This window comes from Pan troglodytes, chromosome 5 (assembly GCF_028858775.2).
Source record: "Pan troglodytes isolate AG18354 chromosome 5, NHGRI_mPanTro3-v2.0_pri, whole genome shotgun sequence".
Classification (NCBI taxonomy): domain Eukaryota; kingdom Metazoa; phylum Chordata; class Mammalia; order Primates; family Hominidae; genus Pan; species Pan troglodytes.
The window spans coordinates 75,631,308-75,658,369 of record NC_072403.2 but is presented as its reverse complement, the minus strand read 5'-3'; the positions used below and the strand labels follow the sequence as shown (position 1 = coordinate 75,658,369).

Below are 27,062 nucleotides of genomic sequence, written 5' to 3'. Positions count from 1 at the left end.
AATAATTAACAGCCTACCAACCAAAAAAAAGTCCAGGCCCAGACGGATTCACAGCAGAATTCTACCACAGGTACCAAGAGGAGCTGGTACCATTCCTTCTGAAACTACCCCAATCAATAGGAAAAGAGGGAATTCTTCTTAACCCATTTTATGAGGCCAGCATCATCCTGATACCAAAGCCTGGGAGAGACACAATAAAAAAAGAGAATTTTAGACCAATATCCCTGATGAACATCGATGCAAAAATCCTCAATAAAATACTGGCAAACCAAATCCAGCAGCACATCACAAAGCTTATCCACCACGATCAAGTTGGTTTCATCCCTGGGATGCAAGGCTTGTTCAATATACGCAAATCAATAATCCATCACATAAACAGAACCAATGACAAAAACCACATGATTATCTCAATAGATGCAGAAAAGGCCTTCAACAAAATTCAACAGTCCTTCAGGCTAAAACCTCTCAATAAACAAGGTATTGATGGAACGTATCTCAAAATAATAAGTGCTATTTATGACAAACCCACAGACAATATCATACCGAATGGGCAAAAACTGGAAGCATTCCCTTTGAACACCGGCACAAGACAGGGATGCCTTCTCTCACCACTCCTATTCAACATAGTGTTGGAAGTTCTGGCCAGGGCAATCAGGCAAGAGAAAGAAATAAAAGGTATTCAATTAGGAAAAGAGGAAGTCAAATTGTCTCTGTTTGCAGATGACATGATTGTATATTTAGAAACCCCATCATCTCAGCCCAAAATCTCCTCAAGCTGATAAGCAACGTCAGCAAAGTCTCAGGATACAAAATCAATGTGTAAAAATCACAAGCATTCCTATACGCCAATAACAGAAAAACAGAGAGCCAAATCATGAGTGAACTCCCATTCACAAATGCTTCAAAGAGAATAAAATACCTAGGAATACAACTTACAAGGGATGTGAAGAACTACAAACCACTGCTCAACAAAATAAAAGAGGACACAAACAAATGGAAGAACATTTCATGCTCATGGATAGGAAGAATCAATATCATGAATATGGCCATACTGCCCAAGGTAATTTATAGATTCAATGCCATCCCCATAAAGCTACCAATGACTTTCTTCACAGAATTGGAAAAAACTACTTTAAAGTTCATATGGGACCAAAAATGAGTCCACATTGCCAAGATAAACCTAAGCAAGAAGAACAAAGCTGGATGCCTCACACTACCTGACTTCAAACTATACTACAAGGCTACAGTAAACAAAACAGCATGGTACTGGTACCAAAACAGATATATAGACCAATGGAACAGAACAGAGCCCTCAGAAATAACACCATACATCTACAGCCATCTGATCTTAGACAAACTTGATAAAACAAGAAATGGGGAAAGGATTCCCTATTTAATAAATGATGCTGGGAAAACTGGCTAGCCATATGTAGAAAGCTGAAACTGGATCCCTTCCTTACACCTTATACAAAAATTAATTCAAGAGGGATTAAAGACTTAAATGTTAGACCTAAAACCATAAAAACCCTAGAAGAAAACCTAGGCAATACCATTCAGGACATAGGCATGGGCAAGGACTTCATGACTAAAACATCAAAAGCAATGGCAACAAAAGCCAAAATTGACAAATGGGATCTCATTAAACTAAAGAGTTTCTGCACTGCAAAAGAAACTACCATCAGAGTGAACAGGCAACCTACTTAATGGGAGAAAATTTTTGCAATCTACCCTCTGACAAAGGGTTAATATCCAGAATCTACAAAGAACCTAGACAAATTTACAAGAAAAAAAATATCGAAAAGTGGGCAAAGGATGTGAACAGACACTTCTCAAAAGAAGATATTTTTGCAGCCACCAGACATATGAAAAAAATGCTTATCATCACTGGTCATCAGAGAAATGCAAATCAAAACCACAATGAGATACCATCTCATACCAGTTAGAATGGCAATCATTAAAAAGTCAGGAAACAACAGATGCTGGAGAGGATGTGGAGAAATAGGAACACTTTTACACTGTTGGTAGGAGTGTAAACTAGTTCAACCATTGTAGAAGACAGTGTGATGATTCCTCAAGGATCTAGAACTAGAAATACCATTTGACCCAGCCATCCCATTACTGGGTATACACCCAAAGGATTACAAATCATGCTATAAAGACACATGCACATATATGTTTATTGTGGCACTATTCGCAATACAAAGACTTGGAACTAACCCTAATGTCCATCAGTGATAGACTGGATTAAGAAAATGTGGCACATATACACCATGGAATACGAGGTAGCCATAAAAAAGGATGAGTTCATGTCCTTTGCAGGGACACGGATGCAGCTGGAAACCATCATTCTGAGCAAACTATCACAAGGACAGAAAACCAAACACTGCATGTTCTCACTCATAGGTGGTAATTGAACAATGAGAACACTTGGCCACAGGGTGGGGAACATCATGGGGTGGAGGGATGGAGGAGGGATAGCATCAGGAGAAATACCTACTGTAAATGATGAGTTAATGGGTGCAGCAAACCAACACGGCACATGTATACCTATGTAACAAACCTGCACGTTGTGCACATGTACCCTAGAACTTAAAGTATAATAATAATAAAAAAAATTAAACTTCAGAGTTCCAAATAAGACTACGGCTTTTTCATTCCAACAGCCTCCAATCAGGGTCTTCCCTTTTTTTTCACTATAAAACTTTCCCACTCCTCCATCTGCTTTTGAGTCTAGGCCAAACACAAGTGATTGTTCCCAACTCCCTCGCTATATAGCATATTCTGAATAAATAGCTTTTGTTTGTTCTCACTTGGGTAGTAATGGCTTAACTGTGCTCTCCCCATCCCTTCAAATGTTTAGGTCCTAATCCCCAGTATGCCAACATTTGACTGTATTTGTAGAGAGGGCTTTTAAATAAATAATTAAAGTTTAACTAGGTCATTAGGGTGAGCCCTAGTCCAATATAACCAATGTCATTATGAGAAGAGGAGATCAAGACACAGACACACAGAGGAAAGATCATGTGGAGACCCAGAGAAAAGAGGGCTACTTACAAGCCAAGGAGAGAGGCTCTCAAAAGAAACCAACCTTGCCTACATCTCAGTCTTAAACTGCTAGCCTCCAGGATTATGAGAAAATAAATTTCCGTTGTTCAATCCACCAAGTAGGTAGTATTTTGCTGTATTCATCAGTCCCTAGGTAATTCTAAAGTTGAATTCAACAACCTTTATGGGGCAATTGACCAAATACCTAAAAGAGACTGACAGAGATCCAAATATGTAACCTAGCTAGTACTATAAATTGCCAGGGCTGGAAACACTGACTCAGATATGAGCTCCAAAATAAGGTAACTGCTGATTATACAGGCACACTATCTGGAGAAATTACTGCCTCATTGTTTATGCAATCAGAGCATTGTTCCCATTGGTGGCAATCATGCAGCTAGAAAAGACTGTAAAAGAACTAACACTTAATACTATAGTCTGAATGTTTGTGTCCCCAAAAATTTCATATGTTGAAACCTAATCCCTAATGTGGTGGTACTGAGAGATGTGAATTGGGGGAGATGATTAGGTTAGAGGCCTCTGTCCTAATGAATAAGTGCCTTTATAAAAGAGTCCCAAAGGAGCTTGTTCACCAATTCAGCAATATGAGGACACATAGAAGATGCCATCTATGAGAAACAGGCTTTCACCACATATGGAGTCTGCTGGCACCTTGATCTTGAATTTCTCAGCCTCTAGAACTGAAAAAAATACATTTCTGTTGTTTATAAGCCACCCAATTTATGTCATTTTAGTACAGCAGCCTGAATGGACTAAGACACTCACTCTGGCAGAAGTTATTGATGATATTGCCTTTGTCCGAGGTAGAAACACAGATCAATCTCAACTCATTGGCATGGGTAGTGATAGACAATAACATTACCCTAATTTTTTTTTTTTGTCTTTTAGTCATCCTGGTGTCTGTGCCATTGCTCATACTTCTTGTACTTGGATCAAAGAAACAAGCAAGTTGGAACTATTTATATATTGTTTTAAAGTATAAGCTATTTGGCTCTCTAAGGTTAATCTTCATGGTCTATCAAATTTGTTATTTTGGCCTTGATTTGGCAATTGAGGTTCCTAGCTCCAAATCACCTTATAGGAACTATTAATCATTCTGGCTTTGTGAGAGAGGCATGATGCTGCGTGCTATCTAGATTTTTAAAAGGTTCTGCACATCTGCTCTCTAGTCAGAAAATCACTATGATAATACAACAAAAAGGTCAAGAATATTTTGTAATACCGTTTTATATGAACTTTACTGAATAATCTCTGAGTGGTAAAGAGCTGGATTTGCAGCTTTCCTTAAATTGGCTAACCTCTTGAAAGTAAGAGAATGACCAAAAGGGGTGACTATGAGCCGGAATATACAAACACAATGGCCAGACCATATATGAAAGTAGAGCTCTGACCCACCTCTACAGCAACCAGTCCAGAAAGCCAAAAAACAACCCCATAGCAACTAGCTGAAAAACAGCCAGCACTTCATTGACTGACGGCTTCCTTAATTTTTGCGTCTGCTTGCAACTTAGGACCAAATGAAGAAAGTCAAAGATGCACACATAACCAATCACATTGGATGTCCTGGTTCTAGTTAGCTTATCTACAGCTTCTCCATGGCAACAGCCTCCAATCAGGGCACAACTGAAGCCTTCCCCTTTTTCCACCGTAAAGCTTCACACTCCACTGCTTGCCTTTAAGTCTTTGCCAAATACAAGTGATAATTCCTGACTCCATTGCTCTGAATAAACAACTTTTACTTCTCATTTGGGTGGTTTATGTTTATTTCTACACTCATTTACCTGATTTAGCTGCTGCTGGAAAACACGATGTTTCTGTTTTCACATTTCAAATATTCTTTTACACGCATCTCATTGAATCAAAAATCATCCTGATGAGAGACAGTCTGGAAAATGTGCTTGTATTAGTCAGGGTTCTCCAGGAAAACAAAAGCAATAGGAGATATTTTGTTAGTTACTATAAGGAATTGGCTCCTCCAGTTATAGAGGCCAGCAAATCCCAAGATCTGTAGGGTGAGTTAGTAAACTGGAGACCCAGGATAGCTGATGTTTTAATCTCAGTCTGAGTCTGAAGGCCTGAGAACCAGGAATGCCTATGTAGTTCCAGTCTAAAGGTCAGTGGCCTTGGGACCCAGAAAGAGCTTGATATGGTTTGGCTGTGTCCCCACCCAAATTTCATCTTGAATTTTAGCTCCCATAATTCCCATTTTGTTTTGGGAGGGACCAAGTGGGAGGTAATTGAATCATGGGGGCAGGTCTTTCCTGTGCTGTTCTCATGGTAGTGAATAAGTCTCACGAGATCTGATGGTTTTATAGATGGGAGTTCCCCTGCACAAGCCCTCTTGCCTGCTGCCAAGTAAGATGTGATTTTGCTTCTCCTTTGCCTTCTGCCATGATTATGAGGCCTCTCCAGCAATGTGGAAGTGTGAGTCCTTTAAACTTTCTTCCTTTATAAATTACCCAGTCTCAGGTATGTCTTTATTAGTAGCATGAGAACAGAGTAATATAGAGCTGATATTTTAGTTTAAGTCTAAAGGCAGAAGAAAGGCCAATATTCCAGTCTGAAGGCTGTTCCTTACTCAGCGATGTCAAACTTTTTGTTCTATTCATGCCTTCAACTGATTAAATGATGCCCACCCACATTAGGAAAGGCCATCTGTTTTACTCAGTTTATCACTTTAAATGTTAATTTCACTTAAAAACACCCTCACAGAAACACCCAGAATAATGTTGGCCCAAGTATCTGAGCAGCCCAGGGCATAGTTAAGTTGACATGTAAAATCAACCATCACAGTAATATACAGGTGTCTAGCCCCTACCACACAGAAAAGAGTGGAAACAGTGCTATCAATGGACAATATAAAGCACGAAGTCAAATTATCTGAGATAAGGAAAAAGAGGAAATCATGGAAGAAATTTAAATGTGGTGACGTGATGATGAATTTACTTCAGATACATTTAATTTGAGATAGAATGATATATTCAAGTAAATACGGGGAAGAAGACAATGACACTAAATAGATAAATTTGAGAATCATACGACTATAGAAGACAAGCAAAGCATGGTGATAGGAGAGATACCTTGTTAAAGACTATAGTTAAATAAAAAAATAGCACCGAGACCTGAGTTCTGAGAAATTCTAGTATTTAGAGGCCAGATAGGAAGATAATATAGGGCAAGTGGTTGAGAAGGAGTAGCAGAGATTTTTTTTTTTTCAGGTAGACAGGGAATAAAGTGTCTTGAAAAACAAATAGAGGAAATGTTTACAAAATCTAGGTGACACCTTTATCAAATGGTACTGGGGAGACTAATAAGTTGAATGAATATTAACAATTATGTTTCACAACATGGAGGTAATGATTGGAGTTATCAAGGGCTGTTTCTTTAGAGTAGTTCAAGAAAAAGCCAGCCTGATGTGGTTTGCAGAGGCTTCAAACTTCTGGTTTTAATGCTATAGTGCACTAGCTATTTGGATAATATCTAAAAATGCTAGAAAAATGTGATAGTAATATTTTTTACATGCTTGTCTGAGATGGTGTAAAACAGAAGAAAGTAGTGAAGGCCACAAATCAAACAAAAATTAGATAAGACCTCAACAAAGAAAAGGATAATAAAGCCTTATAAAAGACATAAAGCATGCACAACCCTTTGGGGAGATATAATATGCTTGTGGGCAGAAAGCCTCAATATTGTCAGGTTGTTAAACGTCTCTAAATTAACCTATAAATTTCAATCCAAGGCACCCAAAATAAAAATCACAATTGGACTTTTTTCATAGAAACTGAGAATATTATTCTTAAACTCATATGGCAACGCTAATAACTAAGAATTACTAAAACAAGTTTTGTAACTAAACAGATGTGTATTGATGTATGTAGCCACATATGAATACATGGACATAGAATGAGTTCATGTCCCTTGCAGGGACAGGGATGAAGCTAGAAACCATCATTCTCAGCAAACTAACTCATGAAGAGAAAAACAAACACTGCATGTTCTCACTCATAAGTGGGAGTTGAACAGTGAGAACACACGGATACAGGGAGGGGAACATCACACACTGGTGCCTGTCAGGGGGCAGGGGGCAAGGGGATGAATAGCAATAGGAGAAATACCTAATGTAGATGACGGGTTGATGGGTGCAGCAAACCAACATGGCACATGTATACCTATGTAACAAACCTCCAAGTTCTGCACATGTATCCCCTAACTTAAAGTATAATAATAAAAATTCATGCTATGTGGAATATCATACCCTTCAAGTATGTGTATATGTAAATTAAACCCTAAACATTAAATATTTCCTAAGATTTATATATATTTATGCATAAACAATAATTAAATAAGACTTGTTTATGTATACATAACACACTTGTTATATTTATATATAACATGCACACACACACACATATATTTATGTATACAGAGAGAGAAAGAGAGAGAGAGAGATCTGGGAGGATAAACATTAAATTATGAATGTATTTACTATTAGTTGGAAAATCAAAAATTCATTTCAAAAGGAAACAGAAATTAAAGAAACAGACACTGAAGACTAATGGATACTTTAAGATGATCGTCTCTGATAAAAATTATTGCTACCAGAAAAGACTTGCAGATATGCAAAATACTAGAACACGCTTGAATATTCATTGGATGAGCCATTAGCATGGGACAGCTAGAGAAACAGAAGATGAATAATGGAAGAATCAAAATCCAGGAAATATGAAGACAGATTGGACTTTACTGATAGCAGGATCCCTGCAGTAAGTGCTGATGCTGAGAGGATTTTCAAATTAGTATTGAGAATGATTAAGAGTCAAATTCTTCGGTCAGGCTGAGTCTGAATCTGAATTTCCTGCTTTGCCTCTTAGTAGCTGTGTAAGCCTAGGAAAGTTACTTATGCCTTTCTGTGTGTCAATTTCCTCATTTTATTAAATAGCAATAAAAAATATAACTTGATTAGGTGAATTGTTAAGAAGACCAATAAAATGTACTTTAAAGAGTTCCTAGCAAAATAAGTGTTTAATATTGGTGGACAATTATTACAATCCTTTGTTTTCCACAATAAATGGTAAGGATATAAGTTGAAAGAAAAGGTAAATGTCTTTAGGAGAATTAAGAAAGCAAGAAGAGTGGCTGAAGGAAATAATAAAGAATAATAATAATGAAATATAGTTTGATTGTTGGACAGTTCCAAAGGTCCAATAGAGGTTGGCAATTGAGAATCTATATTTTAACAAACTGTCTTGGCATTACATTATCATACTTATGCACAGAAAAAGATGGTTACAGGTATCCAGGACATACTTATATTTAGCATTCCCTTTGTACCAGATCCTGTTGTTAAGTGCTTCACAAATATTACCTCATTTAACCCTTAAAAATTGCTATTTGTAAAACAAGTACTTCCAGGTTCACCTTCCTAACAAATAAAACATATATTGAGTATCTCCCAAAGAAAGTAGGTAATTAAGCAGAGAATGTCATGAATAGACCACTGCTATATTTTAATGTTTGAATGGATAATGACCCATATAATATAATGACCCATTTATCCATTCAAACACTAAAATATAGTCGCAACAATTCTTTCAAAGTTTAAGGAGACTTTTTTGTTTGAAACCCTTCCATGACTCCTCCTAGTATTCAAAATTCCATACCATAATAAGCCTTACAAACCCTACATGATCTGGCATCCTGCTAAGTCTCTGACCTCACCCCTCTGCCTTCACTCACTGCATTCCAGCCATACTAGTGTTGCTACACCTTGAGTATTGCAAAGATATATGCCATCCTCAGGGACTGAAAACACAATTTCTGTTAATATTCTGGCAACAAGTTTAATGCAGTTAAAGCATAAGTGAACTAAATGGAAATTAATAAAAAGAAATAGAGAGCTTATTAGAATAATTATGTCTTTAAGGTAAATTATTCTCCATTGTATTTAAAGTGTTTATTATTTTATTGCACTGCAAAATATATAAACTCTGCAGATTAAAGAATATCTAACTGGAAATTGCATTAATTCTGCTTCTCCAGTCTTCTAGCTGGTGCACAAAAATATGCATCATTGCATCACTAAGGAGATTCAATAATTTCCAAAATTATTTGACCTCAGAACACATCTCATAGAATAATATTTCTCAGAAACATTTTTGGAAATGCACTAGGAGACGAAGTTCTTCTGCCATCTTTGTTCCTTACTTTGATTTAAATTATAACACTACATAAGCCAAAGACATAGTTCTCATTCAGTAAAATTTCCTAAAACAAACTTATAGAAGACTAATCAGATAGCAATTTCTGAGAAAGCTATGATATACAATATAAATATATTGGACCGATTCATTGAGAATGATTAGAATTAAACAGAATGATAACACTCAACATAGTTTATAATGAATCACATTTGCAAATCATGACATTATAATAATACTCCGAATCACCATGCTAATTTAGACAGGTAGGCATATATCCTTAAAATGGTTCTTATATATATCAAATATGTGTTGTATTTCTAGCTACTAAGAATGACATAAAACAAATGTTTGAAAGTATATCACGGTCTGATGAAGCTTCATTTTCAATATAAATAAATATTACAGCAGTTTGCTGGAAAAAATTAAGATGAAAACTATGTTCTTTGAAGTAAAATTGATGAGTGAAAAGTTTCAATCTTGAAAGTATTAAAAATATTCATGAACTGTCTACTGATCGAATTCTCTCTGAAGTATAGTCCTTCAAACACCTTCTGTCATGCATTTCATCCAACCAGATGTGTAAGCTCAAGACCATGAAAAGAAAGGGAGAAAGCTCATAATGCTTTGCTGCCACTATAGCACGCAGCCATCTGTGAAGCCTTGTTTTAACATTATTGTTTCAGCGGGTGTTTATCTTTGCATAAAAAAGTTTAGACTGATATATTCCCATGTCTTTGCACACACTAAACACTTACATTTGTAGTAAAGGGGAATCTTACTTTAGTTTTTAACAGAATCATAAATCCAGAAGGGACATAAGAGAAGAGCTGGGTTTAGATGGAAGTTTTCTGTCCCCAGCTCAATGCTTTCTCCATTAAGCCATCATTCCAATGATACCAAGCACATTGTATTCTAAGAAAATGGAACAAACTCTCTAACCTGCCCCACTATCTAGTTTTAGTGGCATAAATACTTTGTGGGCAACAAGGGAAATGAAATAAAGAGGGTGAGGAGAAAGGGGAGGCATCAAAATTCAGAGCTGATGCTTTAGAACCTCTTCAGCGATGCCATATTTGTTAAATGCAAGCAGATAAAAACATGCCACATTTTAAAGCCAATTTGTGCCTCTAGAGACAAGAATTATAAAGTCTATTGATCAGAATGAGGTAATGTTAGAAGGGAATTAATTATTTTAGCTGATGCCAAATATACATAAAATTCTTAGCATACTTTTAAATACCAATATTAAAGCAAAATTAATGTGAGCACATACTTTTATATAGTAGGAAGCAATGTTCTTTTAAAACTTAGAGAAAGGTGTCCGGGTGCGGTGGCTCACCCCTGTAATCCCAGCACTTTGGGAGGCCGAGGCAGGCAGATTACCTGAGGTCAGGAGTTCGAGACCAGCCTGACTAACATGGTGAAACCCCGTCTCTACTAAAAATACAAAAATAAATTAGCCGAGTGTAGTGGTGGGCACCTGTGATCTCAGCTACCAGGGAGGCTGAGGCAGGAGAATCGCTTGAATCCGGGAAGCAGAGGTAGCAGTGAGCCGAGATCACGCCATTGCACACTCCAACCTAGGCAACAGTGCGAGACTCTATCTCAAAAAAATTAGAGAAAGGTAATTAAAAATCACTACCATAAAACTGACATAAGTATCACAATTTTTATTTTTATTTAGTACTTATATTTATTCCTTCATTTTAGTAAATAAAATTGCCTATGTAGTTTGCATAAATTTATTCACATCTTCAATCTTGCTGACACTTTTTTTTCCTGTTGGCCTCATATTCCTTTTCTGCAAATTTTCTCACAGCAAAATCTGGAAATATAGCCCTTAAAGTTAGGTGGTGCCACTTTATCACACAAATGTACATTAAATAGTTCAAAACTATGTTCCTTTAATCTAATATACAAATTGTATACTGATTGTAAGAGATTCTGAGTTAATTTAAACATTGCGATTAATAGTGTATAACCACTGAAGAGTAAGACTCTTTGTTGAGTAAACAAGTTTGATTTCAGAGATTATTGAAGTTTATGAACATTTGTTCATGAATCAATATTTGGCCATTATGTAAGTTGTATTTTTTTAGAAGATTAATTGAGCTGATTAAGCCATCTTGTTTAAACTGAATTTGGAGGTTAATTCTGAATCTCTTGTGTTTCAAAATCACAACAATGTTATCCATTATTTTGTTATAATCCAGACTATATTTTAACACATCTTTCAACTTAATTGCTAATTTAATTTGAATTTTAAATATTAACTTTCCCATCAAGAAACTTTATCTGCCTTTCCAAGATTTAATCACTAGATGCATAACATTTTTCCCCAAGGGTTGATACAAGCTGTCTTACAAATTAGCCTACCCTTGTCCCATGTGAATAATAGCGTATTTATTAGAAACTATAGTCAGATCTTGTATGCTGCCCAACAATACTGCTTTAAATAGATATATAAGCTATTTCTTTGCTCAAAATGAAGATGTGTTCCAATAAGATTCCTTTGATGAATGCCTACAGAACATTTAAGACATGAGTGATTGTATATTAGCCAAGTGCTCACCATCACGGAGGATGGAATGCAATTACCTGGGAACCTGGAATGATAGAAGGTTTGACTTTCTAATAAGCTGGAAGGCTAGTAAAGCATAAAATTTCTAGCATGGTTGGAAAGCTTAAAGAGAGCTTACACAAATCAAATTAATAATATTTAAATACAAATACATTAATGTGCAAGGAATTGACTGCACACTTTGCAAATATTTAACTTCATTTATTCTAAATATACAGATAGATTTGACTTTTTAGCAGTTTTCATTGAGTAGTTTATGAATTCTAAGATTATTTCCAGCTATGGGATTATTTCCAGGCACTTCTTTACTCCTAACTGGTTTTAAATACATTACAAAAAATATTTCATAAAATCAACTAGATATAGTAGGCATCTATCTTCCAATAATAGCTAGATTTGACTCAGACTTGATAGTTTACAAAGTATTTTACAATATACCATTAAATTTGTATTTGAGTGAACATTGTATAACCACCAGTCTATCGAATTTTAAAATACCTAATATTCTTTTCCAAATAGTATTTCATATGGAGATTTTTCAAAAAAATAACTGTGGCTATGGATAACAATAGAATGTGTGTGTGTGTGTGTGTGTGTGTGTGTGTTATGTTTGGAAACACTAAGGATATGTGTCAACACCAATCATATGTTCACTGTATTAAAAAATTAGAATATTTGGTCTTGACAGCAACCTCGGTCATATTCCAAATTCCATTTTTTATTATGTTTGAAGATTAAAAGCTGATTAATTAGATTTTAAGTTATCTAAGGGATGGCTCAAAGATGATTTATAACCCCAACTCTATTTCAATGACATAAACACCTGCTACTTGATAAACCTTGATATTGGCAACATTAAAAATGACATTGGTAAATACTATTATGAGCAAATCTACCAATGACTTGAATTTTTGTAAAGACATGCATATTTTAAGCATTCAAATATATTTCTACACAAAATATTTATCTGCACTGTTACTTTGATAACATGAATAAAAGCACCAACATTTATACTAACATCTCTCTTCTCTGAACTAATTGCACAAACCACATGAAAAATTAAATTAGACAATTATATAATTAGAATGTGATCACAGTTCTCTGTTTTATTTACTTTTATTTATTTATTTAGAGACAGAGTTTCAGTCTTTCACCCAGGCTGGAGAGAAGTGGCGTGATCTCGGCTCACTGCAACATCTGCCCCTCAGGCTCAAGTGATTCTCCTGCTTCAGCCTCCGGAGTAGCTGGGATTATAGGCACTTGCCACCATGCCGGGCTAATTTTTGTATTTTTAGTAGAGATTGGATTTCACCATGTTGGCCAGGCTGGTCTCAAGCTCCTGACCTCAGATGAACAACCTGCCTCGGCCTCCCAAAGTGCCAGGATTACAGATGTGAGCCACTGCACACAGTCAGCTGTTTTTTTACATTATTTTACATTGGCATTTTCCTACTTAACTAATTATCTTTTGCTAAATATTTATATATATTATATAATTATATATGTAAATATATAATATATAAATGTATATTATGTATAAATACATTATATATTATGTATACTGTTTATATATTAATTATGTGTGTGTATATATCTATATATATATATAATTATATTATAGTCCCAATAGTTTTACCATATGGGAATTGATAAAATGTTTATCTCTTCATAGAAAAGGGAATCTCTCAGACCAGGTGTTTTCAAGATTTTGTTGTTTTGCTTTGTAATCACTTCAATCTTTGTTATTCATTAATCATCTCCCTATGATTTAAAACCATAGTCAGCACTGATTGCACCAGAGTCTACAATTGCTTAAAATTCAGATTTAAGTAGAGTCATGACTATGATATTTTTTGCTTTTGCTCTAACATTGTGAATCACAATTTGTTAGTTTCTAAAATAACAGACGACTTTGAGTGGAACAATCCTTGCTCCATAAAAATAGTCTGCTGCAGTGAATAGTAATTCGTCAACTTCTCTCTACCATTGCTGGAGTGAAGGGTATGAGGGATCATAGTAGAGATGGCCTTGCTTTTGAGTTGAGAGTGAAAAATTTCAGTGTGAACACAGAATCAAACTTTTCCACTTATTATTGAAAAGGAGAAAGTGTGTGTGTGTGTGTGTGTGTGTGTGAGAGAGAGAGAGAAAGACAGAGAGAGAGAAAGAGACCTCTTTACAGACCCTATATGGAAGATCTGTTTTGTTTTGTTTTGTTTTGTTTTTCCATTTAACTCTTTCATGACCACACGTGTGGCCTTTGGTTTGTAACTTGGATATGGATGTTGTTTGTCATTGCACTTTGTATTTTATAGCAGTAGCTCATTACTCATGAGAACACATGAAGTTCTTACTGAAAAACAGTTTTTAAAAATTCGTTTAAGTCTATTTTGCAGAATGTCATTTTGTGCATATTTTCCAATTTAATAGTTGCATCTGGCTGGTAACTTTGGCTAAAATTATTTTTGGACTAAAGTATCCTGTATATACTGTGATATGGTCTGGCTGTGTCCCCTCCCAAATCTCATCTTCAATTGTAGTTCCAGTTTCCCCCATCTGTTTTCATGATACTGGGTGAGTTATCATAGATCTGATGGTAAGGGGCTTTTCCCCCTTTTGCTCTGCACTTCTCCTTGCTGTCACCATGTGAAGAAGAATGTGTTCACTTCCCCTTCCGCCATGATTGTAAGTTTCCTGAAGCTTCCCCAGCCCTGAAGAACTGTGACACAATTAAACCTCTTTCCTTTATAAATTACCCAGTCTCAGGTATGTCCTTATAGCAGTGTGAGAATGGACTAACATGTGCTGAGTAAAATTTTTAATATAGAGAAAAGTAAAAATAAAAGCCATCAAAACTTTTAAATGTGAAATTCCATGCCAGTGATCTAAACAGTTTGAGAAAATTCTGTCTTGGTGTCTCATTGAGGCAAAAGAATAACTAACATGATTATTTTAATAGATTATTTTGACATAATTCATTCTAACCAAAGTACATGTTTACAAAAATCTTCTTTATAAAATAATTTAAAAGAACTGATAATCACAAGACAGATTACTAATAATTTTTAAAGTTCTATGTAAAAAGTTATTTTATTCAAAAGTATTAAGGCAGTCACTTGGGCAGTGAATCTAATTTTGCTTTAAAAATAACGGAAAATTACATTTTACTGGAAAATAAATTGGGAAAGAGACTTTTCAGTACTCTTACATTCTTTAGTTTAAAGAAAGAAGATGTTAAAAAGAAAAACGTTGCCTCTAAACTAAAAAATTGCCTCAGCTTCCCAAAGTTCTAGAATTACAGGTGCGAGCCACTGTTCCTGGCCTAGATTTTTTTTACTCTGTTTTTTTTTCTCTGATCATTATTGCCTCTAAATATTAAAATAAAATGTTGTTTAGTTAGAATATATGACTGGTTGTGAATAGGTGCTTGGTTTAGTACTACAGATTTTAAATTAGTATTTAGATATTAACAAACATTTTTATACATGTTTATTTTTTAAAGTGATTTTATGGAGCTTGATATGAGTAGCAAAATCACATGGCCATGATCTCAAAATTGAATTGTGTTTTAAGAATCTCATGTCAATATAAATAATCTTTCAACCCATAAATGTCAATGAAGAAAGTGGGATCAAAGAGTATATTATCTGGGTTATGTTATAATTACAAGAGACAGAATTACAACTTGCTGTTTTAAATTTCAATATGTATGTTGTATATGTACGTAATGTAAATTGATAAAGAAGTATCAAATCAATTTTCAATACAAATGGCTAAATCAAAATAAGCTACATATTTATGGAGGGATTAAAGGATTAAAAGCAATGAACAAACATGGAATATCTTCAAATTTAATAGTTAAGAAAGACCATCAAATAAAATTTACAAAGACCAATTATTTCATGACTATTATGGAAGATCCAGTGCTGAATACAAGATTAGATAATTATGCAAGATTATACAAGATTTGATGCTGATTGATGAAATAGTTAAACTTGTATACACTAGCATTGCTGTTGAACCATTTTAGTATTTATATTATTTAGCAAACTTATAAGCATCTTGGCAAACCTTTTTAGATTTGTAAAAAATTTAATTAAAAAATATTTTAACTTTTTTTTTTTTTTTTTTTGAGATAGAGTCTGGATCTGTCACTCAGGCTGGAGTGTAGTGGCGTGATCATGACTCACTGCAGCCTGTACTTCCCAGGCTCAAGCGATCCTCCACTTCAGTCTCTTGAGTAACTGGGACCACAGGAGCACACGACTACATCTGTCTAGTTTTTTTTTTTTTTTTTTAATATATAGGGACAGGGTTTTGCCATATTGCCCAGGTTGTTGTTAAATTCCTGCTCAAGCTATCTGCCTACCTCAGCCTCCCAAAATTCTGGGATTCTCCCAAAGTTCAGCCTAGACTTTTTTTTTTTTAATTCTAAGTTTTATCTCTGGTCATTAATTACATTGAAAATGTATAATTTTCAAAATGGTAAAACTGTGACTCTGTAAATATAAAATAAACATATGTCATTCATTTTATTTAACTTACTGATTAATGTGAATATAAATGAAATAAGTCAATTCAAATGAGAATTTGACTTACAAAGAGTTTTATTCTCCACTAGACAACATTCATTTGTATTTTTTAATTTTTTAAATACAACTCGATCTTTTTGTTTGCTTGTTTGTTTTTTGTTTTTTGAGACAGAGCCTTGCTCTGTTGTCCAGGCTGTCAAGATCTTGGCTCACTGCAACTTCTGCCTCCTGGGTTCAAGAGATTCTCATGCCTCAGCCTCCTGAGTAACTGGGATTACAGGCGCCCGCCACCATGCCCAGCTACTTTTGTATTTTTAGTAGAGATGGGGTTTCACCCTGTTGGCCGGGGCGGTCTTGAAATACTGACCTCAAGTGATCTACCCACATTGGCCTCCCAAAGTGCTGGGACTACAGGCATGAGCCACCACACCAGGCCATTCATTTGCACTTTAATGAAGAAAAAGTATCTTCACGGCTAGGAGCAGGCAGCATTTGCCGTTAAGTTTTCTACAACTCTACTACTCCTTCAGAGTTATAAATAGCTTAATCAATCTAAAACAACTAAAGGTACACACTTCTATAGAATCAGAAGGTTCACTAGACAATGTCGAGAATGCCACTACGAAAAAACTGCCAGTCATCTCTTCTGCCTGTTTCAAGTCTGACAAATTTTGCTGACTGTAACCCCCACTCCTCTTTATAGGTCTTATCTACTTCCTGCCACTGTATGCATATTCTTATGCAAAATGTTCTTTATAGAGTTGAGCTCATCTAGTATAGCCAATTTTAAATTTCACTATTTCCACAGATATTTTCATATCATTAGGAAATCCTTAGAAAGATTTCAATGGCTGCATGATATGAATCTACTAAAAACTATATAAGCCCTCTTCTAATGTTGGTCATAGAGGGTATTCAAGTGTTTGCTATCTTAAATGGATCTGAGAACAGCAGTATACATACCATATTCAACTACAAAATAAATTTTAATAATATTACAGTAATGAATGTTTTATACTACTTCTAGAATTAGATCTATGTAGATAAAATATGTTCCTGATTACTTGTATGTGTGTGTGTATGTATGTGAATGTTTGCATGCCTACTTTTAATATTAGTGTATATAGTGTCTGTATTGTATTGGGATTATTGGATTTTGTAGTATCTAATATCATAGGCAAAATACAACACTTGTAAAAGTTGTATTTATGCAATAACTGAAATGGAAAATATTTTATATATTTATGTGCCATTTGAACTTTTTACTTTGAAAATTGTCTGTATCTTTTGGAATTTTGTTGTTGTTATTCTTTTCAGGTTAAGGGAATCAAATGTAATTGGTTATAGTGACAATGTTGCAACTTGCCTAAGCCCTATACTCCCTGAAACAGAGAATGTCAAGAAATCTTCCTAATCCTTTTGTGATTTGGGCAACAGCTTCTGAAACACTCTTCCCAATATGATTTAAACAGATACAGAGGCCTCCTTATTTACCTTGACAAGGCTAGACAGACTCTCCAAATTCCCATTCTTTATCTCATAAATGGTTGGCTGAGCTGTTTTCCCCACTGACAAATTTAGATAAAACTTAATCAAACTTTAGTCAGACTTCTCTCCTTCACCCAGGCCCCTGAACTTTGACCCACACTTTGGTATATAGTTTATTCTTAAATTATAAAAATAGTGGTGTTATCTGCTACTAACAAACTACAAAAGTGAAAATGTCCAAAGAACTATTCTACAAATAAGTAATGTGACATGATCATACTTAATGCAGAATTTATTGATAAAGAAAGATACTTATGTAAGGAAATGAAATATATTTTCATTATTTGTGATTATTTAAATTTTAGTTTGCTAAATTGAAGGTAAATTCCATAAACCTGTATTCACTGAATCAATTAGGTTATCAATTATGGCAACTTCTTTTTCTAATTATTATTTTTATAGGACATTAAAAAATTGCAACTTGTCAAAGCTTTTAATAACTGAATGAAGTCATTTCATAATAACTGTAGACTTCTGTAGACCCAGCACAGTAGTACCTCTTGAAAAGTAAATGTACACTTTTATTTTTAAGTTGCACTGCAAAGGAACTATCCAATGGAAGTTTCCACAGCGATTCAATCTGTTCCTTTTTCCCAATCCATTTCCAAGAAATTCTGTATCTGTCTGATTCCCGGCACTTATCTCCACCTCTTCTCTATGATTGCATCCTTTCCAATTTGAACCCGATGATCTAAATTCATGCTTCTCCTTATGAACTCACTTCAATTTTCTGCAACTGTTCTACAGTGTAAGATTTGCTGAGTATTAAACCCACCCTATGAAGCCCTGCTTCAGCATTCTCTGGATACAAATACACAGACAATTCAACTCAAACTTGCCCAAAGACTAACTCAGTTTTATGCCTGAGGAAGGAGGTGTGCTCCTGATGTTCTGTATGTAGCACAGTGGTTCCCAACCTTTTCGGCACCTGGGACCAGTTTCCTGGAAGACAATTTTTCCACCAGATGGGAGGGGAGGGTGGTTTCAGGATGAAAGTGTTCCACCTCAGATCATCAGGCATTAGATCCCTCACATGCGCAGTTCACAATAGGGTTTGAGCACCAGTGAGGCTCTAATGCACCCCTGATCTGACAGGAGGCAAAGCTCAGGCAGTAATGCTCTCTCACCCTCCCCTCACCTCCTGCTGTGAGGCCTGGTTCCTAAATGGACACAAACCGGCACTGGTCCCTGGCCCAGGGGCTGAGGACGCTTGCTGTAGCAGATATTCCTGGACTAATAGATCTTACTACAATAATCTGTATCTAATTTTATAGCAGGCAATGTATTAACTAAACCTAATGCAGAGACTTAAAGCTATATCACCAAATGCCCATGGGGAGAACTGGAGATGCAGTATGTTTCCTATATAAACTATTTTAAAATACTTTGGCTCTACTTTGTTATGCTCTGTACCAGAATTTGGCAAACTGCAGCCTGAACCCATATATGCCTGCCTTCCTGTTTTGGTAAATAAAATTTTATGAGACCACACCTCTGCTCATTACTGCTGTGTGTAGCTGCTTTTGTGCTTATAGCTGTGTAGTTGCTATGAACACCTTATCTGTTGTATTCCTAGGGCTGTCTTTACGAACATGTGCCCAGTGCACTCCCACAGGGTACCACACAGAGAAGGGCTTATATTTAAGGTCTCATTTTCTGCAATTACGTTATTGAAATTCTTAAAACATTCATTTTTGAATTAGTGTTTATAAAGTCTGCTGGGATAACATATGATATACTGGGGGCTTAATGCCTCAGCTCATATGTTTTTCCAACCTGACTTTCTCCTCAGGAAGAATTTTTCTGACAGCTACTCCCAGTCAACCCTGTCTGCCTATCCTTGTCCTTCCTGATCTGGTTCAATGGCTGCCGCCCATTGGCCAGAACAGTTACAGATTACATTAGTCAGGGAGATCCATGTTCCACCATACAGATGTCCTGGTCTGGAATGCAGGGAGCATTGGGCTCTGGAGTTGGCCAGAAATGTCTCAGGGAGGGGCAAGGTGGCAACCATCCTCCCCGGACCAGCAGTGGTACAGTGAATTCCCCAAATGACTAGGCAGATGCTTTTTGTCCACTCCCATCCATTATTTTTCACTGAGCCCTTTTTTAGCTGAAACTGTTTTTCCCCTAAGCCTGTCAGAAGTTAATATCTGACTCTACTATATCTTTCTGATCAGGGAAAAACCTCAAGGCAAAATGGATTCAGATTCCAGACTTACCTCTTATCTCCTTATCTTTCACGGCATCTCAAACTTGTTATCTCGACTACTTTGCTAGCTTTATGTTGTCTTTAAAGATTGCTTTTACATTTATTTGGAACTTTTTCAGTGACCCTAAGCAAAAGTGATCCATCTTTATTAGAAGTAAAAATCCACTAACTAAGAAATAAACATTGTTCTCTCAAGTTGTTCAAGACATTTTAACAGGAGTTTATTTTTAAAAATCTTGTAATCATTATACTTAACATGAAAATGAAATTGGCTTGATGATTCAAATTATTTTAAATAATTTTACTTTAAACTGCAATTTTCTTTTCAAATACTGCACAAACTACCAATTCAGTAGGTAACATTTGAAGACCTGCTGAATTTCTCATATATCAAGAATGACACTATACACATAGCTGAAGCTGAAATTTTCAATTTATTAATCATGTGCAGATGCATTCTCTCTGGCAATTTAATTAATTTAATGCCCAGGAACAAATGGATAAGATGTTTATGTGTCATATTAATGGGGACATAGCATCTTTCTCACAAGGGGTTCAAACCATTTTTAAATTTAATTTACTCTCAAACTGTGATGATACTAATGTAATTATCTTTCACATTAGAGCTAAGATTCAAAATAAAAGGAGTAACCAAAATTGCCAGAAATTATGAGATTCAAATTTGTGATCAGAGGCAAAAGCCTTTCAGTTCTAAGGTACTTATTTTAAACAATAAAGCCAAATATCGAGGAAATTGCATTAATGAAAAATATATTCACTATCTGTTGTTTCTTTTAAATGAAGAATTGATTCAAATCGGCACTTTGGTTTTGGGAACAAGGTATTGGAGTTAGAATCTCACCTGAATTTATATGATGCAAGTGATGGCAGATTAATTCATTGTTTTTAAGTTTCTATGTCCACAGCTCTACTGAAATCATTCTGACAAAAATCATTAGAAAAATATAAATTCACTTCTATAGTGATATCCTCCTAAAATGATAACCTGACATGTCTTATTTTTGCCAAGTGGCTTCATCTGAAACAGCATATTGTAATGTGAAAAGGATTCAGTAATCAGAAACAGTTTAGAAATGGCAGTGTAGGCAACAGAAGATCACAGCAATCTATTACTGAGGTTCCTTTCGTGGGATATAGGATAGATCATAATGTTTTGTTCAATAAAAGGAAAATGTAAAACTGTAGAAACATGAAAACAAAGTGATAAACAGGAAGCTATGTCCAGCATCTAAAACAAGAATCTGGATTATGCTCCTGTCAGTACTTTTGTCTAAAACAAGCACAGAGAATTCAATGATTTATATCTTAGAGTGATATTGTACTATTGAGGGAAATCATATTAATAGGAAAAAAAAGTTTACCTATGAGACTTTGGTTATTGTTAATTTGATGAAAATTTACCAGTTCCTTCATTAAGATTAACACTTAGAAATCTTGCTTGTAAAAACAAATTAAAACAAAACAAACAAAAACATCTCTAAAACACCATAATAATCTTTTATAAAATAATGATGAGTTATATGTAGTTAATTTTTGCCAACGTATTAGAACATGAGGTGTTCTGTACTCCTTTTTAAGCAATTGATAATGTCCAAATCTCAAGCTGATTTTTACATTTAAATAAAGGAAGTTATTTATTATTACATACTCATATTCATTAATCAAAATATATAAAATATTTAAAAAATATGTCAATGGAAAGAAACCTTTCTGTTATAAACTTCATATATGTGTCCTTCTAAAATTCACAAGATGAAATTCCAACTACCCATGTGACATTAGGAAGTGGTACCTTTGAGAGGTAATTGGGTCATGAGGGCTCTGCCTTTATGAGAGAAACTCCAGAAAACTCACTAGTTCTCTTTTTGCCATGTAAGGATATGAGAAGATGGCAATTGGCAATCTGAAGCATTCCATCACTAGGATCCTATCGTCCTGTCACTGGGTCTCTGTCTTCTAGCCTCTGGAGCTGTGTTAAATTTTTGTTGTTTATAAGCCATCCAGGCTATGGTACTTGTTATAGTAGCCCAAAGATACAAAGATACTTTCCCTTTCCTGTGAGGGTTTTTCAAAGATTTAGTATCCGCGTGATATGTTCTAACACCTATCAAGCAATTATTTGACTACATTTTTATTATTGTATCTTTGAACAAGAAATTAATTAAACAATCTCTTTCCTGAACTTTCTCTCAACCTCCTTCTTTATTTTTTGGCTTGCTTTTATACTGATATCAGCCAAGAAAATATTCGCTTTTCTTTTAAGAATCCTTCCCTAGCCCATCTTGTTTTGATAGATGCTTTTCCTATATGTTCACTCTATTACAGTTTCCATAACTTTGTCATGGTATGCCATATTTGCCTACTTATCTATCTGCCTTCTACAGTAATTACTATACACCACTTTTACTTTCTGTCCTCTTCACCATTTCCCCCAGACACAAGACTGAGTACTTCACATTTTGCAGGTACTCAGTTGAATAGATAAAGTCCTCAGTTAAAAATAGCAGTGCCCTATCAGAAAGATTACTAAGTGAATAACGGCCTTCTGTTTCCTGATTCATAAAATGGCACAAAGGCTAATTACAGAAAGCAATGTCTAGCCAAGAAGGAGTAGAAGGCTTTAAGTCAGTGCATACAGTGCACCACAATTAAAGTTAGAAATATCCCAGTTTTGTCTGGTATCAGCCTTGATCTCAACATATATTTCACTACAAAACTCTTAATTTGCACAATTATGCATTTATATGTTGTTTTCAATTTCTTCTTGGTCATAAAAATATTGATTTTGTACTGTAACTTTACACAAGGAAAAAAGAAGAAACAATTCAAATTGTACCTGGTGTAATTATATTCCAAAGACGGTTTCAAAGCAAATTTCAGAGCACAAACCCAAGATGATCATCAGGCTATGGAATGTGATAGTTACAGTCACTATCAATCAAAAGTGATAAAAGTGATTTCTGACCAAATAATAAAATTTATGTTTTCATTATCTTTATGGTACACCTAAAACGACCATGAAATAAACTAATTCATTCTACTTTGTGAAATAAACTGAATTTACTTCACACCATTACTAGCAATTCTACTTTAATAGATTTATAAATTACCAAATAACATTCCTGAAAGTGTAGTAAGAAATAAATTTACCACCTAGAGTTTTATTTCTTCTCTTATCTTTTACAATGCATATGACTGCTTAAATGATCTATTTAGCCCTTTACTTTGTTTATTTTTTCACTATATATTAGTTCATATTACTTAGCAATATACTTTTATTATTATACATTTATTCAAGAAAAAATGTTTATATATTTAATTTTCACTTTGCATAAAACTACATTTGACACTTTTATTAAAAACATTCATATTGTAATTTAATTTTACTTTGAAGTTGTGATTACTCACAGAAGCTGGTTCAAATATTTTTTAGTCTTAAAACACTCACACTTCATTGTTGTCTAGCCAAATTTTGTTGGCAAATTAATAACTGTTTCTTACTTTCGTAATTAGTTTTTGGGACTCTAATTTACATTTTAGAATTGAACTGTCTGAGACAATAATGAATAGTCACTATTAGACATGTAAAATTTGAGTAGTTCAAATTCAGGTGTGCTGTAAGTATAAAAAATGCAGATTTTCAAAAACAGTAAAAAGATGAATACTGTAAAATATCTCAATAAGGCAATTGAAACTTTTAAAATATATTGGAGTCAATCAAATATATAATTAAAATTAATTTTACCTTTATTTTCACTTTTTTAACATGGCTACTAGAAATTTTAAAATTGCATAAATAGCTTGCCTTTGTGGCTCACATTATATTTCCTTTGGTCTATGCTGTTCTAGCTTTGCTCAATGGTCCTTCTGCATATTGTTGCCCTCATTTTTCTTTAAATCTTTAGCTATTTTGTTTTTCCACCTGAAAAATACTGTTTTAGGGGGTCATTTTCACATTATTGGTACCAACCTATAATACTTAAACTCTTAAGTTGGGTGCAGTGGAACACACCTGTAGTCCTAGCTGTTCAGGAGGCTGAGGCAGGAGGATTGCTTGAGACCAGGAGTTTGAGGACAGCCTGGGCAACATAGAAAGACCCCATTTATTTTAAAAAATATACGCATAACTGAACTCATAAAATTTCCCTTACAGCTTTATTATTTAATATGTGGAGGAGACTGCTGGGTTTGTGTGTGTGTGTGTGTGTGTGTGTGACTAAGAGAGAATTCTGAAGGACTAACATGTGTCAGATCCTCTTTTAGTGATATTACATGAGATGTCTCATTTTAATTAAAGTCCATGTAAGAGAGATATCATTCCTATTTTACAGACAGAGAAAGAATCTTGAGGAAGATTGAGTAACTTGTCCAGTATGTGGTTCTCTAAAGAAAACATTATCCTAATTGATGAAATCTTTACAATACCATATTATAATAATGTAGCTACTTTCAGAAAAAAATATTAGCAATATTAGTTCCATGGGCATTATAAATTTTAATATCCTCAAATTTTTCTTGTAATATCTCTTTAGTTTTTTCAGGTGTACCTTGACTTAATTTTGCAACAATTCACTTAAGGCTGCTGGTACTTTTATCTTGTCCAATGTTACTATCTTTTCATATGAATTCTATATAACTTAATGAATATGAACCTTAAAATGTTTTTAAATTATCTCTAATATCACATGTACTTCTTAGGATAATTTGGACAATAAAAGTAGAAAACAAATACCATTATTTGTATCATAACAGTATATGGTAATAATATATGTCATAGATCTGGTTTCAGTATATTAAGAACTGTTTTGAAATCAATATAAAGAGATTTTAGTAATTAAAAATGTACAGATGGTATAGTTATGATAAATTGTTGATATTCCAAAGTAAATTATAACAAGAATTATAACAATGTCGCAAGATCCTTCGGGTGTCACTTCACCAGCCAGACACCTCTGTGGCCAGTAAAGCCTCTGCTTGAGATTTGCTGGCACCTGCTAGGCTTGTTCCGCCCACCCAGCCCAGCAGGCTTCACTCATCTCACGCTGCCAGCCCAGATCCCACACCTGCCAAGGCTGAGCCAGGTGCAGAGTGGTGAGGAGTGTGTGCGTGAAAGAGTGCAGGGTCCAGCCACTGCATACAGGCAGGTACGCCAGCTACTGCTACTGCAGTGGGGCAGGCAGCTCCAGTCCCTGGCACAGGTGCGAGTTTGTGTGAGGCTAAAGCTGAACCAGACATACAACACGCCACAAGCAGTCTCTGCTGCAGGCGCCGGCATCCAGAGGAGGAGAACACAGTGGCAACTGAGAGCTCAAAGATGCCAGGAACTGCGGAGCCCCAAAGAGGGTGTTACAACATGTCACAGCCCTGGCTCGTGGAGCTCCGAGGTCTGGGCTCCCAGAACTGCCACTCTTTACTCTTACAGTCCGGGAGTGCGTCACCACCTGCAGCTCAGCAAGCCAGCCAGGAACATGTTACAGCTCCTTTCACTCCCGAGGTTTGGTGGGTCCTGAGTTCTTTTCCTGAATCGAAGAAGAATGAGGTTACACTGACAACTGGAGGGTTAGCAAGGCAGAGAGGAGTTTTATTGAGTGACAGAATAGCTCTTAGGAGACCCAAAATGGGTCCTTTCCACAGACAGGTCTTTGTGTAGAGGAGAACCGAAGTAGGTAGCTCCTATCTGCAGGGAGGTCATCAGGAAGAGTGTCTGAATCTGGCTGAGTCCTGGGGTTTTTATGAGCTCACAAGGGAGGAAATCCATGGGTGGCCATGGGAGGACCTAGAAAAAGTACCGTAAGTTCTCACTCTGGTCACAGACTCCACCCAGAACTGGCATCCGAGCCCCCAGGCTTCAGGCTGTCCATTGCTCTTGCTTGAAGGTGGGGTTTCACTGGGGACCTTCTTTCCTGCCTAGAAACCTGTCTGCCTCCTACTGCCATCAACATGCCATCCGGCATGCCCAGGCTGTCAGTGCCAAGGGGCAACTGCAGGCCAGCACCAAGCTGACCTCAGACACCTGGCCTCCCTCCCAAGCTCACCAGCACCCAAACCTGGAGGGGGTCAAGGCGGCAGTAGGGGTGGTATGTCAGCACAGCCTTTAGTGTGTGCATACCAGGCTGGCTTACGACGGTGCCTGGGCTCGGCCACAACTTTGCTCTACACTGGAGCAGGCACTAGGAGTGCGGAGAGGCCAGAGACCAGGAGCAGGCACTTACGAACCTGCAGGGGCAGGGGGTTTCCCAGGACCCCAAGAGCACAAGGATATCTGGGTCAGGAGCCACAGCCGGGTGGCTGCCACTGCACCTGGGAACACTGGGCTCCTGATTGTTCCCAGCCCTTGCCAGCTCCACAGATTGCACATCCCCAGTCAAGCCTCCTCCACTGCAGCTGGCTTCCATGTAGTAGCTGTTCCAGATGGGCCACCACTGCCACCAAGAAGATGAACAACAAGAACATAGCAAGAAACACGACTTCGGATATAGCAAAAAGAAAAATGGGACTGAAAGAAATTACCTTTCTACTTGACCCCAAGATGCACTGTCATGTCATTTATTCTGCAAATGCATCAGCCTGGCCTATGTCTGGAGAACACACAGAGGATAATTCTAACAATGTCAAATCTAGGTAAGTTCTACACTGTGTTTTGCTCCGTAACTCCAGAAAAGTCACAACCTCACCATATCCTAGTTTCCTTAATTATAATGAGAGAGTTTGATGAAATGGAAGATTTTAAACAATCTCCCACTTTTAATAATATCACAGTCCTTTAAAATCTGTTTAGAAACATCAAAGTTAATATTATACAAAATCCATAAAACATGAAATAGAATAAAGAGAGAAGCTATAATAAATAAAAACCTAAGCAAAATAAATAAAAGCAGGCCGGGTGCAGTGGCTCATGCCTGTAA

At 35.9% G+C, this 27,062-nt stretch overlaps 1 protein-coding gene and 1 long non-coding RNA gene across 8 annotated transcripts in view; one reads left to right on the top strand and one right to left on the bottom strand.

Annotated features, from left to right (window-relative positions):
* Positions 1-27,062, bottom strand: part of LOC129144276 (protein eyes shut homolog) — a 378,386-nt gene that overhangs the window by 210,798 nt on the left and 140,526 nt on the right. The window contains exon 3 of one of the 7 annotated variants that reach the window (XM_054685963.2): positions 10,747-10,866. The exons of the other annotated variants lie outside the window; for them this stretch is intronic. The gene's annotated coding sequence lies outside the window, so the exon portion shown is untranslated. The remainder of the gene's footprint in view (positions 1-10,746; positions 10,867-27,062) is intronic. 7 annotated transcript variants of the gene reach the window in all.
* The window catches only part of LOC129144277 (uncharacterized), a 39,186-nt gene continuing 38,488 nt past the window's right edge, over positions 26,365-27,062 (top strand). The window contains exon 1 of the long non-coding RNA XR_008548552.1: positions 26,365-26,778. This is a non-coding gene — a long non-coding RNA (uncharacterized LOC129144277). The remainder of the gene's footprint in view (positions 26,779-27,062) is intronic.